Genomic DNA, 14,546 nt, shown 5'->3' on the forward strand with positions numbered 1-14,546 from the left:
AACGCAATATATATTTTTGTTTGATTTGGAGACACAGTCTCTCACTACGAAGCCTTGGCTGACCTGGATATCATTATATAGATCAGACTGGCCTAGAACTCATAGAGATCCACCTGCCTCTGCCTTCTGAGTGCTGGGATTAAAGATGCACACCACCATGCCCTTCTGTAATACATGTATATAGATTGTACATTTTATGTACACAGATTGTTCAAACCTCTTAAGAATTTCTGAGATGCCCATAAAGGTGTGATAGAGAATCATTATACTTAACTCTTTGCTCTGTTTCAGTATTGAAAACTTAAACAGAGAAGGGTTGCCTATGGCAGGTATGGTGGTATTGTGTTCCCCAAAATATTGTGCACCCTAATAAATTTATCTGAGGTCAGAGAACAGATAGCCACTAGATACAGAGCCAAAAATGGTGGCTAGAAAATGGGTCAGAGCAAGCCATAGCAGGAACTGGGCGGTGGTGGTGCACGCCTTTAGCCCCAGCACTTGGGAGGCAGAGCTACATGGATCTCTGGGTGTTCAAGGATACAGCCAGCATGGAGACACACGCCTTTAATCCCAGGGAGTGACAGCAGAAAGAGAAAGATATACACGGCGTGAGGACCAGAAACTAGCAGCATTTGGCTGGTTAAGCATTTGGCTGGTTAAGCATTCAGGCTTTCAAGCAGCAGTTCAGCTGAGATTCTTTTGGATGAGGACACAGAAGCTTCCAGTCTGAGGAAACAGGTCAGCTGACGTGTTGGCGAGCTGAGGTGGCTGTGGCTTGTTCTACTTCTCTGATCTTCCAGCGTTCACCCCAATAACTGGCCTCGGGTTTGATTTTATTAATAAGAACCTTTAAGATTGCTGCTATAGGGGGAACGTGGTGAGGAAACTGAACAATGGACATTAAAAATGGAAACATTGAGGGGTTGGGGGTTAGCTCAGTGGTAGAGTGCTTGCCTAGCAAGGGCAAGGCCCTGGGTTCAGTCCTCAGCTCCAGGGAGGAAAAAATGGAAACATTGTACTAACTTTGAAAAAACCTACCATCTTTTGCTTACTATTATCAGTAAGAAATAAATCAGGAATTTAAAATAAAAAATTCCAGTGCTTGGTCTCTGTATGTATTTATTGTTTCATATTATAGTTGCCCTTTATCAGTTAGTGATCATACTGAATCCAAAAAGATACAGGGAGCAAGTGTCTGCTCTTTATACTGACAAGGAGCAAGCCTGCTAAAATCTGTGCTTTCTCAGTCCCCTTAGGATGTGCTGCCTGAAGACTTGCGCTTACTATCAAACATGGCAGAAGATGGAAAAGACAAGTCTGGGGCTGGAGAAATAGCTTAAAGGCTAAGGCCTCCAACCAGAAGGACTTGCCACATGAGCATGAGGACCGGAGTTTGGATTCCTAGTACTCACATGAAAAACCCTGGTGCAGCAGCACTCAACTGCATTGCTAGGGCTGGAGAGGCAGAGACCTGAGAGGACTCGCTGGTCTGCCACTCGACCTGAACTGACAAGCCCTGGGTGTAGTGAGAGACCCTGTCTCAAAAAATAACATAGAAAGCAATAAAGGAAGATACCCAATGTCAAACTCTGGCTTCTGTATCCAAGTGCATATTCACATGCACACACATGTACACAAACACATGCACATGTATGCATCACACACAGAGAAATAAAGACAAGATCAGCAAAGGTTGAGTAAAGACTATGCATTGAGACGCACCGTTGGTCACCAATGGATACAATTCAAGCTTTACCTTTTTAGGTACCAGTTTAATGTTTAAGAGTGAGTTTGTTTATTATTTAGAATCGTAAGATCTTAGAATGTTACCGTCTGTCCCGATTCTAGCTCAGTACGAACTCTGAAACCAGAGTCAGTGAGCCAGACCACTCCACACAGCTAGCTAATGGCAGGAGCAGGGCGGGGCCATCACCCTAGAGTACATCAGCAAGGACACAGATTTTCTGTTTTAGAGCAAAGAACCACAGAGAAATAGCCTACTAAAATGTACCTACCACCTCTCCCCCCTGGGAAGGAACAAAGCAAGGACCCTGGGGCAGAGGGGATGGAGCTTTCTGTTCTGGATTTGGAGCCTAGTCAGAGAAGCTTGCCAGCTCATGAGGTTAGCCACAGGGCAGGGCACGATGATGATCTCCTGTGCTGACCTTGGATTTGTGGCACAGGCTGATCCTTCAATATGCTGTCACTGGTCCGAAGTGAAGGAAATATAGATATGGAAACGGCAAGGTAGGCATTGCTCACCGCCCTCTGTGTACATACAGACATTCACTGAAGTTTTTAATGGTAGCTCAGAGGCTCTAGTCAGAGTAGCATGACCTTGACAACATCAGGGACCGGGGATTACTGAAGTGGGCATACCTGATAAGTTTGAGCCCATGGATCCAGACGCTGAAGAAGTTGAGACTACAGCTTAGAGCAGAGAAATCTCTGTGGGCTTTTCTTTTTCCCTCCCCCACCCGCCTCTCTCTCTGTCTCTCTGTCTCTGTCTCTGTCTCTGTCTCTGTTTCTCTCTCTCTCTCTCTCTCTCTCTCTCTCTCTCTCTCTCTCTCTGTGTGTGTGCGTGTGTGTGTGTGTGTGTGTGTGTGTGTGTGTGCACCTTTGCACCTTTCTATCACACTCACACATGCACATATTTCTGAAACTTTACTAGTTCCTACCCTTTAGGGTATCTGAAAATCATTTGGAAGGTTTGCTAAGAATATAGACTACCAGTCCCCACCTCAGACTTCTGTAGATTGTAGTAGGGTCTTAGCGATGACATTTTAGGTGATGGTGGTGGCATCAGTGGCCCAGGGAGGACCTCTTCAGTTACTCTTGTAGTCAGCAGCTAGCAGTTGCACACGCTGAAGTGCTCACACTGGCAGAGTGTGACTGCTAACAGCTGTCAATCATCCGCATAAGTCTCCGGCTGAAGAAACAGCAGGGGAAAGGGTTTTGCTTTGTGTCCCTAAGCTTTGCCAGCCAGGAGCCTGCAGCAAACATGGCTTTCCCCAGTGTCCAGATCACAGGTCCAGGGAGGGCAGCAGCCCCTAGAGCCAGCAGCTGTGGTGGAGTACCACTAGAGAGGATGGACTCCCTCCAAATTCTAGAGAATGAACCTCCCGAAAATGTGCTGGCACAACCTCTGTCCTTCAGTGGGTTCTGGCAGTGCCCTCTCCTAAGGTCTAGCCAACCTTGGTGCAGAGAGAGGAGGTCAGAGAAGGCTCCCTGGGTGTCTTCTCAGCCCCACAGGATGGGGAAGTTCTTCTTCTGTCTTAGTTCTTTGTGCTTCTTACTAGCCCCAATTTTTTTATTATTTTTGTTTATGTAATAAATATCATTTGTGTTTATGAAATTATGTGTATATCCTATTGTTTCACAATACTTTAAACATATGAGTCTATTTTAAACATTTCATTCATTTATGTATTTTATATACTATTATATTTATATTAACATAATTGTTAGATTTTAAAATAATTACTGATTTTATATAAGTAATGCATTAATTCTTTATATATTAGCTTCTAGTTTTCATTATTATGTGGTCTTCCTGCCAGATGTACTCAGAACTAATACAACTATTGGGCATGCTGTTTAACTAATTATAGAAGATGAATTTGGAAAACTGTGCATCTTCATTTCCTGTATTTCTTTTCATTTTCCATTTCTTGTTTCTGAGATATTATGCATACACCATTTGCCCATTAGGAAAAAAATGAGTTAGCCAATCAGAAGTGCTCCAGACGAGCCTAGATATAGTTCAGTGATAGAGAACAAGCCTAGACACACAGTCCCCAGCCCTATCGATCAATGGGTCAGTCAATTAATGTGCCACAAACTGCAGCTTCTGATTTTGCACTTCCCTAACTTTTCACATCAGGTATCTATCTAGTGGGTTTTCTCTCTAATCTTGGATACTCTCCATTGGACAGTATAGTCCCTTGGGGGGGAGGAGGGAGAGAGGCTGGGTTTTTTGAGTCTAATATTTCAGGTTACTTTTTAAAATGTGACTTGCCTTTTAAAATACAACCTACTTTAGATTAGTTTGAAGATTATATGGATTTTCTTAATACTTCAAAGTGACCATGAAGAAGTCACCTGACGGGAAAGTCATTTCCAATAGTGATGCTGTCACAATGTTCTTTAAAAATTCCAAGGCTGCTGAGGGTTTTGTTTATCACACAAGCATGTAGACACCCACATAGGACCTGAAATTTTACAACAATAATCTTTACTGAGCATTAATCATATGGACACACAGTGTCAAATACTAATAAGAAAATGTGCTGCCAGATGTGATGGCACACAGACGGTCAGGGTGGGGTCAGGAGGATCAGGAGTTCAAAGCCAGTCTCAGCTACATTCTGAGTTTGGGGTCAGTCTGAGAAAACAAAAATTCAACAACAAAAAATAAAAATAAAAACCAAGCAAACAAAATTCTGCTTTGACAGTTGGCAGTGCCTGTAATGCCAGCATTTAGAAGGCCGATGCACAATTGCCAGTTCCAGGCAAGCCTGGACTATGCGGTGATACCTTCTACGCCTCAAAAACAACCAAAAGAAGGAAGGGTAGGAGTGAAGAACTGTCCTCTAAAGCCTAGAAACAGGAAAAGGTGTTTTTTTTTTCCCTGCCCCTTCAGGGTTAGCTGACTCAACCAAAGATTATCCAACTCTCTCCTGAGCAGAACAGTTTTGGATCTTGTAAGTGTAGATGTTAACCTGTACAAACACTACCAGGTTTTCTCTCCTTGACCCTGCTGGCATTTGAGTCTAGAGAGGTCTTCTATGGGTGGTGTGGTACACACTGAAGAGTACTTACAACCATCCCTGCCTTCTTTTGCACCCCCCCCCCCCACCCCAAGTTGTAACTTTAACACATTTCCCATTGACAACGCCCCCTAGAGATAAAACCACTCCCCACTTGAAAACAGCTGATAAGCAAAATAAATCTGGCTGGCAGAGAGGCAAAACATTTTTCTGGTAGAGACACCAACCCTAAAAGCTACAGTTTATTGCTCTATACAGGGCCCAGATTTATATCAAAGTGATGTTATTCCAGTAATACTCTTACAGACACCACTAATACTGTCTCCAATTCTCTCTAAGCCAGCCTTACTCTCTTGCCAGCTTATTAATTTCTTAAATGAATCTTTTAGACATGCTTACTTTATATTCTACAACTCCTATTTTTAACTATATGAAAGGTAACATACATTATTTCATGTTTGAACAACCATATAATTATGAGACTATAGATTGTACAATAACTACCCAAAGTCATGCTTCCAGCACTCGGAGGAGACAGATTGGGAACCCAGCTTTTATGACTCAAGTAGTGACACTCTTAACCACTATACTATCCTGTCGTATGAGTCCCTGACAGTCCCCAAACTCTGTGGCTCAGTGTGGTAGTTTGACTAAGAACAACCCCCATATGTTCGTATATTTGAATGCTTAGTCACCCTGGGAGTGAATGAAAGGATTAGTAGGACTGGCAGGTGTGGCCTTGTTGGAGGAAATGTGTCACTGGAGGTGGTGGGCTTTGAGATTGCAAAAGCCCAAGCCAGGCCCAGTCTTTCTCTCTCCCCTTGCCTCCACTCTTTCTATTCCTCTCCCCACTCTCCCCCACCACCTCCTCCAGACCAGAATCCAGTAGTAGCTCTCAGCTACTGCTCCAGGGCTGTGCATGCCTGCTCCCATGCTTTCTGCCATAATGTTAATGGACCAAGTCTCTGAAACTGTAATCAAGCCTCCAGTTAAATGCTTTCTTTCATAAGAGTTGCCTTGGTCATGGTGTCTCTGCACAGCAACAGAACACTGACTAAGACACTCAGCTTCCTGAACCCACCTTTCAATTACACCAGCACCATCCTTAGCCACCCATTCGTACACTATTAAAAGTTTGTTTTTTAAGATTCTGTGGTTATGTTGTAATACCACAGAAGCCACCTGAGAGTAAAGCTAACATTTATGAAGGATTATTTCAGGTTATTGTTAGTGCTTACAGTAAGTCACAAATCACATGAAGAAGAAATGTTTACTGGCTGCAATCGGAAAACCACGATTTGCTTCATCTTCAGATGAAATCAGAAGTTAGAAGAGTAACAAAGGGATGGAGCCACTAATGGAGATGATGTTTTCAACAAAATGCAGAGAGGAAATGAATAGAAATGGCACAGAACAGAGAAAGATAAACCTATGTTTTCATTTAACTTGGGAGCTTGAGCACATTTGTGCTATTTACCTCTCCAAGACTAAAGAAACTGAACTTAACACAACATTGAAATCATTCTGTTGTGCCTGAAGAAACTGATTATGGGTTGATATGAAGTGTCATCAAATGCCTGGCACCTGGTGAGTGTTCACTATTATTAGATCCATCTTTCAATCCCAACCCTCTTGACTCCATCCTACAGACCTAAACTGTTCTCAAGATCAAATAGCATGTTATGAAATCATCTGGGAAAGTCTAAGAGGCCCAGCAAATGCGAAAGCTGTTAAAAGTTTATTGGACAGATCTAAGCCTGTCACTATGGCTAGAGGTGAGTCACTTATAGCCCTTGGGGTTTTTAAAATTATGTTTCTTTCCCCTTCAAAGCTTCTCTTTATATCATTTTAATCTGTTTCATTCTGTAAAAACTGAATAGATGTGGTGAACAGTATATTTTCTCTAGGATGTTGAGATGATATGAGAGTGGTCCTCAGCCTTTGTAAGAGATTATTCAACCTGTGAGTGTTCTGGTGGAAGGTCTACCTCAGTCCCTGACACCCTGGCATTCATATACCCAGAGTCTGGAATGTTCTGGTGGAAGCTCCACCTAAACTCCCATCCTCCATCTCTTTCCCCAAACCTGCCCCTTCAAAGCCCACCAAACACAGCTCCTTCCCCTGAGATGCTCAAGACCACTCACATAGGGTATTTAAGCTGCATCCCAGGAAACAGACACATGGTTTTCCGGTCTCTCCTCCCAGTCTCCTCTCTGGGGGGCTGGAGAATAACCCAGGAATGCTTTACCCATTAAACCAGGGCTTTTTCTAATTCGGTCTGATTTGCTTTGATTTGGATTGCTGTGTTGGCAGAGAGGCTTATTGGGGTGCAAAAATCTTTTCAGTGAGTTCTATTGAGTTCTATCTCTCCTACTACTCAAAGGAAATCTTAACCCCAGCCAAGTCATTCTCCTAAGCTGCTTCTGCCTTGTTCTCTTGGACTACTCATTCTGGAGACAATCATTCACTCTATCCTGCACAAAAGGCTGTGTGGCAAAACAGCAGGACCACAAATGTGTCAAGATCCAGTGCCAGTTCACTACCTAGAAGACTGAGCCATTTGCCAGTGGGCCCTCCAACCCTAGCCAAATCTTCAAATCTGAAGCCCATATGTTGTCTTGGTTTTAACATAAGAGACCCTGAAGTAGAATCAACAACATACCCACTCTTAAAATCCCAGCCCCACCCATCTCTACAAGATGATTAGGTTTTGATTCCTAAGCTTTGGGTAATTTGCCATGCAGCAAACTAATAACACAACCTACTCCAGATTGCCTGCTGAGGCTGCTTTGAGTTCCTGCCTCCATCAGCCAAAGAAATTCTGAAGAACATGTGAACAGTATTCAAATCACTGGGGATGGGTCTTGTGCATCAATATAGTTCAAAAGCCCTACAATTGATAACAGTATGGGGCCAGCTGCAAACCTCTGCTTCAACTGGGGTTGTAGATATTGATCATGCAATTATACACTACACTTCATTATGAGGGTCAAGACCAGCTTTCAAGGATAGAAGCTAAGTCAGACTTCTCCCACACTAGGAAACCAATCTGTCCCTTCTACCTCTCTAAGAGAGAGACAGCAAAGAAAGATTACCTTGCTGTTCAGTTTCTGTCTTGACCTTATTGTCCTATGACAGACGGAGGTGTTTGCTGTGTATGTCTCATTGGCCATGGAACAATTTACTACTTCCACCATGCTCTACTGCCATGATTAGACTAAAGGCTAACTGATGACTCGGACATGATAACTTCTTTTAAGAGCCGTTCAACAGTATTTTTCAAGTGTCTGTAAAGGTTCCTTTTTTGTGCAGAGGAAACAAGGAAGATAGTGTCATGCTTGGCTCCTGCAGATACTGAATGGCCAACACTAAAGCTAGGAAATAACTTGGCAGGAGGCAGAGCATCTTTTTCTGCCCCTCTTTCTTATCTTTTCCATGAACAGGCAAGTAGCTTCATGTAGCAGTTACACTATAAAAAACTAATCCTGGTTTTGAATCTTATTGCAAAGATCCTGACTGCCAATTAGTAACGGAATCAATCAATCTAATATCCCAATTCCCTAGTAATTATCTTCAGTTTTTGTGTCTCTTCACAAACAGAACCTCAGGCAAATCCTTGTATTTTTACCTTAAAAGTCTCATCATATTCCAACTTTCACACTTATCCTCCAGCCTTTGACCAGGTAACCATCATTTATCTCATCTCTTACCTAATCAGTATCAACAGCCTCTTAACGAATAGTTCCATTGACAATCTTCTGCCGGTCAGTCCTCGTTGCGAGATTTTTGTTACTGCATTGTAGGGTGCTTTGTGCTTCTTTCTTGATTAGAAGCCTGCCATTGCTGCCACCATACCTTTCCTCTCCTCTCCTCACTGGGAAGGTTGTCACTTCTGCAGTGCAGTTGCTGAAAATGGATACCTTCAGACCTCAGATAAACTCAAACTACAGGCATCCCATGAAACAGACTAGTCCTCTTCCAGAGTGTCATAACCATGAATGAAAGAAAAAGAAAGGCTGAGGCCCTGTCCCTGACTGGAGAACACTAGAGAGACAGGACAACTATATGCAATGCCAGACCTGAGTTGGATTCTGGAACACTGGAACAGTAATGGGAAAAGAGCTTGACTGGAAATAAGCTTTGTAGCTTAGTTCTAGCGTACGAGTTTCTTGTTTTGATCATCGTGCTATGGTCATGCTCTGTGTTAGTATTAGAGGATACTGGGTGAAAACTGCCATTGCGTGTTGGACATATGTAATGTGTTTCTTGATTATAAGGGATCACAACTAAGAAATTATTGAGTCTCAGAAGAGACTTCAGACTTTTGAATAGTGTTGGGGCTGTTAAAGACTGTGGGCACACTGGAAACTGGAACAGTTCATTTTGCATTATGAGATAGCCATGAGGCTATAAGGTCCATGGGCAAAATGTTGTGATTTGAATGTGAAATATACCTTCCGTAAGCTCATGTGTTTGAAAACTGGGTCCTCAGATGGTGATGCTGTTTTGGGAGGTTGAGGAACCATAGGTGGAGCCTTGCTAGAGGAAGTAGAACACTGGAGGCGGGCCTTTACATTTTATAGCTGGGCTCCATTTCCTGTTGACTCTCTGCTTCCTGACTTCCATGCTGTGTGACAATCTGCCTCCCCCACCTCCTCCTGCTATGATGCACTGCACCTTGCTGGAACTGTAAACCAAAATAACCCCAACCCACCAATAAAAGAAGGCACCAGGTGAAAAGTCAGGAAAACTCTGTACTATGTACTCTTTCAACTTTTCTCAAGTCTGGCGTTCTTTCAAAGAGTGGATGGGAAAAAAGCAGAGGACAACAGATACAGTTACCTCAAATGCTAATTGGATGTATTGGCTTAGTGCCAAGAGAAAGGGAGGAAAGGGAAGAGAGAGAAACAGAATTAGCCTGGCAGCTGCCATGCGATGAGAAGAAGACAATACTCCCATCAGCCCCCAAGGACACGAGTCAGACCAGTATCTCGAGGCACCGAGGTAAGGTTTGGCTCAGAAAATTCCTTATAGATACTTAGATACTTTCTGGTTTTTGTTTTGTCTTGTATTTTTAGTTTTAGTTTTTTTTAATTAAGAATTTCTTTATTCATTTTACATACCAGTCATAGATACCCCTCTCTTCCCATTTCCCGCCCTCCTGTCCTAGCCTACCCCCCCCCCCACTACCCATTCCCTCCTCCAAAAAGGTAAGGCCTCCCATGGGAGTCAGCAGAGCCTGGTACATTCAGTAGAGGCAGGTCCAAGCCCCTTCCTCTGCATCAAGGCTGTGCAAGGTGTCCCCCCATAGGTAATGGGCTTCAGAAAGCCAGCTCATGCACCAGGGATGGATCTTCATACTACTGCCAGGGGATACTTTCTCTGTTGCTCAGCTGGGAAAACAGTGATGTATTCCAACCTTACAGGGAATGGCCGATGTATTGCTGGGAACATAATTTCCATCTGTGACACCTTCAACTACAGAAATCCTAGTTTTCTAGATTGGAATGTTGGATTTCCAGTTTCCTAAAATGAAGAAGAATCTGCCCCTCTGAGCTAGCAACCAGGGAAAGGAAACAGCAGGAAGATGACTCTACCTGGTGCTAGCCTCCCCCGACAGTGTGTACCTTCCCACATTCCTGCTTTTCTTCCCTGCTTACACATAATTGACACCCATATCCTGTTTTTCTACTTCCTAAGATTAGACACATTTGCTTTTGTTTTTGCACTTTGAGACCACGGCTCGTGTGTACACAGTTGTGTCTGGGTACTGGTTTCTTGTAAGACTATAATAATCTACTTAAGGTTCATGTGATTATTTCTTGGAGACCTATCCCCAGTCTCACAGTGTATTCTCATTATTTTAAGGCCAAATTATGACATCCTCAGCATAGAGTCCATGACTAAAATGAAGAAGTATGCGCAAAAGCAGCTAGCTACCAGTCAAAGACAGCACACAAAGAGTGCACCAAAAGGCACACTTGAGCTACCCATCATAGCTATATCCCCTGCTCTTAGTCCTTCACACTCACAACCATGGACCACTCTTAACATGTTTACCAGCTGTGCCACTTTGTCATTCAAAAACAGAAAAACAGTATGTTGTATTTAAGATTTTTTTTGAGAGTTTGGGGACTTAACTCAGCTGTAGAGTGCTTGTCTAGCAAGCACAAAGCTCTGGGTTTGGTCCTCAGCTCTGAAAATAAAAATTATTTTCATTCCCTATGTTGCAACATGAGCCAGTTGGCCTTGAAATCACCATTCTCCTATCTCAGCCTCCTGAATGCTGGGCAATAGGTATAACCATGCCTGGCTCATAAGGTTCCAGCAAAGAACAGACATTCTATTGGGAATTGAGCTCAAAGCCATTTGTGTTATATTCTGGCAAACAATCTGACTTCGTCCCACACATCCTGAAAATCTGAGTGAGGCAGAGTGAAAGAAACAAACCAACAGAAAAACCAAACCCCAAACAAAACCAAGGGCTAGGCTGGTTAGCAGAGGAAATCTGAACACACTGTAACACCCAGGGTGCGGTATGTTTACTGCAAATTGTCTTGAAAGAAAAACAACTCAGAATAGTTTCTTTGTGCTTTACCCGTTTATTGTGTTTGCTTTCATCTGCTGAAAAACATTTGGCTTCTTTTTGGCTCCTGGCTTTAGATTTGTTATATGCAAGTTTAAATAAATACAGCATATTGTACTGATCTTACACATGCTTTTGTGTACACATGTGTTTTCATTCTCTGGGATGAGCATCTATGCATATGAACACTGGGCTGCATGGTAAATGTGTGTTTGGTTTTGTAAGAAATTACTAGAGCCTTTGCGGAACAGATCTCCACACAGCCTTAGCTGGACTAGGTCCCACCCCGTTCTTACTTGTGTTTCTTTTCTAAAAAGAAATATTTTATGTATATGTGCCTCAGTGTATATGTTTCAGAGGAGATCAGACAAGGTCATTGGATACCCTGCAACTGAGGTTACAGACAGTTGTAAGCCACCACGGGTTCTGGAAACTAAACTCAGGTGCTCAGCAAGAGCAGAAAATGCTCTTAACTACTGAGCCATCTCTCCAACCCTTCCCTGTCATTCTTATGAATAATGAGCCTTCTGGGAAGTCAGCATCCTCAAATAAGTCTCATCTCTGATCCTGTTCCCTAGAAACAAGATGGTCCTCAGTAGTTTAGCCTGGCGTGTCATATGGCCCAGGCTATAAAAGCCAGGTGGTCTGCTTTCCATGGCTCTCAGCTGTGATGTAGACGACACATGCATAAATGAGACTCCAGCCTCCCCGGGCAGCATCCCTGAGCCTTGGCAAGACCAGCTCATAATGAATTCCAGCCTTCCACTGACCCTTGCTGCCCATCTGTACCTAACGAATACGCTTCATGTGACTAATAAATGCAAGTTTTCTGTCTCAGTAGATGCAGGATTTGGAAACCATCACACATCACACTTCTTTGCACCTTCTCAGAGCAGGCAGGCCTTTCACTCCACATTCTCTTCAGCAACAGACACACGAAGCTGCTTTAAATGCTTTACTTAACAGCTCTGTTGAACAAGAGAAGGGAGCACAGCCGCTTTTCGGTTATTCCTGGACATGACCTTGACTGTGCATTTTTGTTGTTGTTATTCCTGGACACGACCATCTGATGAAAACATTCCATAGCCCTCAGACCCCATGGTTGGTTTCATGTTTTGGGAAGATGCTCATAGCGGAAAAATCATTGCAAATAAGTTAGGTCAAGGAAGTCTTAAGGAAAAAAAAAATTTTTTTTTTCAGCTTGTTGTAAGCAACCGTGTGGGTTCTGGGAACTAAATTCAGGTCCTCAGCAAGAGCAGAAAATATTCTTAACCACTGAGCCATCTCTCCAGCCCTCCATTACCTATGGTTCTAAGAATGATGATACTACTGGGAACTCAACATCCTGAAATAAGTCTGGTTGCTTTAGCTGGAAAGAGAAGTCTTTTTAAAGAAGTTGAAGATATATTCTAAAAGGGTTTATTGAGATAACAGGTCAAGCTTGTCTTAATCTAGCTCATTTATTTATCCCAGCAACACTGTAATAAAGATATTGTGTCAATTCTACAAATAATTCAAGTGAAGTAACTTTTCAAACAAGCTGTAGAGTTAAGTGACAACATGAAAAGGAGAAACCCTACTTCCGGCAGCTCCAAAGTGTAAAAATCAGGAGACAATCAACACAGTCATGAAAAAGACAGAAAGAAAGGGAATAAGAGAAGAATCTCAGACTTGAGGTTTATGTGTCCAGGGCAGGAAAATGGATCCATCTGAATCTGTTTCTTTACCTGTTAAGGGAAGGTAATGGCACCTCCTTCACAAAACTGAAATAATAAAATAGCAGGAAACTGTTTGAAAAATGTAAATGATTAAGTGTTAGATTATATCATGTTCTAATATAAGTACAGTCAGAGTCATAAGGAGGATTGACAAAATGTAGGATGCATCTCAGGTAAGTAAGCCAGTGCCAGGAACTTGCTGTTATGGCTCCATGCTGATCCCTAGGTTTCCTTATGTGCAAATCACTGCTGTGTTTACACTCAAGCACCTTAGTAACACAGATCCTTAAACACTGTATTTTAACAGAGGGTAGATATTCTTTACATAAAGAATTTCAAAATGTTCACTCTATTTCCCAGGATATTGAAACATAGGTAAGTGATTGTCTTTACCAATGACATTCTGGACTGTGTCAATTAGGCTGTTCTGGCCTATGTCAATATTATGACGTGTGTGTGTGTGTGTGTGTGTGTGTGTGTGTGTGTGTGTGTGTAGAATTAGTAATGGCTAATAGTATAAGGAGTTACACATAATTTCCAAACACCAGTGTTTAAGAAAAAAACGAGAATTAGATAGAAATCTGGAAGAAGGAGTAATGAATTGGTGGATTGTGTCTGGAGGAGGTGAGTGGGATAAAGACATGGTTTTTGTACTCCTTTGCATTCTTCATTAGAAGTTCAAGCCACACTTTAATGTGTTACTCTTAAGAAACACACTGAAGACAGGTTGTGGTGGTTCAGGTCTGTCATTCCAGCAGGTACAAGGCAGCAGCAGGTGGATCTTTGAAAGCTTCTGTTTGTTTGTTTGTTTTTAGTTTTTCCAGATAGGGTTTCTTTGTGTATCATTGACTGTCATGGAACTGGCTCTGTAGACCAGGCTGGCCTTGAACTCACAGAGATCTGCCTGCCTCTGCCTCCCGAGGAACGGGATTAAAGGTGTGCGCCACCACTCTCACGTCACTTCCTCATGGTTACATATGACCATGACCTAGTGGAGACCAGCCAAGATACAGTGAGCTGTATGCATTCTGGGCAAGATCAGAGACACCATCAAGACTCAGGCTCTCCTAGAACACAAGTTTGAGCTGGTATATGCCAAGCATGCCTTCGTATGTGGGTGAGGGCATGGAGGAAGAAGAGTTTTCTGGAGCCCAGATAATGAGACTGCCCCAGAGAAGGCTTAAAAAGCTGGGTGATAGTACAGAAGGAGAGGATGCTGGTGATGGGTATTAGCTCATGTGCTGAAATTTTACACTTCGTTGTTTGGGAATTTGTTTCCCCTATTTTTATAGAATTGTCTCTGGTAATCCTAAACTATCAATAGAGGTAATGTTACCATTAAAAAAAAACAACAACAACAACAAAAAACGGGGGTGGAGAGATGGCTCAGTGGTTAATAATGCTTCCTGCTCTCCCAGAGGTGGTAGTTTGGTTCCCAGAAACCACATTTGCTTGTAACTTGAGCTCCAGGGC

Source organism: Onychomys torridus, chromosome 1 (genome assembly GCF_903995425.1).
Source record: "Onychomys torridus chromosome 1, mOncTor1.1, whole genome shotgun sequence".
Classification (NCBI taxonomy): Eukaryota; Metazoa; Chordata; class Mammalia; order Rodentia; family Cricetidae; genus Onychomys; species Onychomys torridus.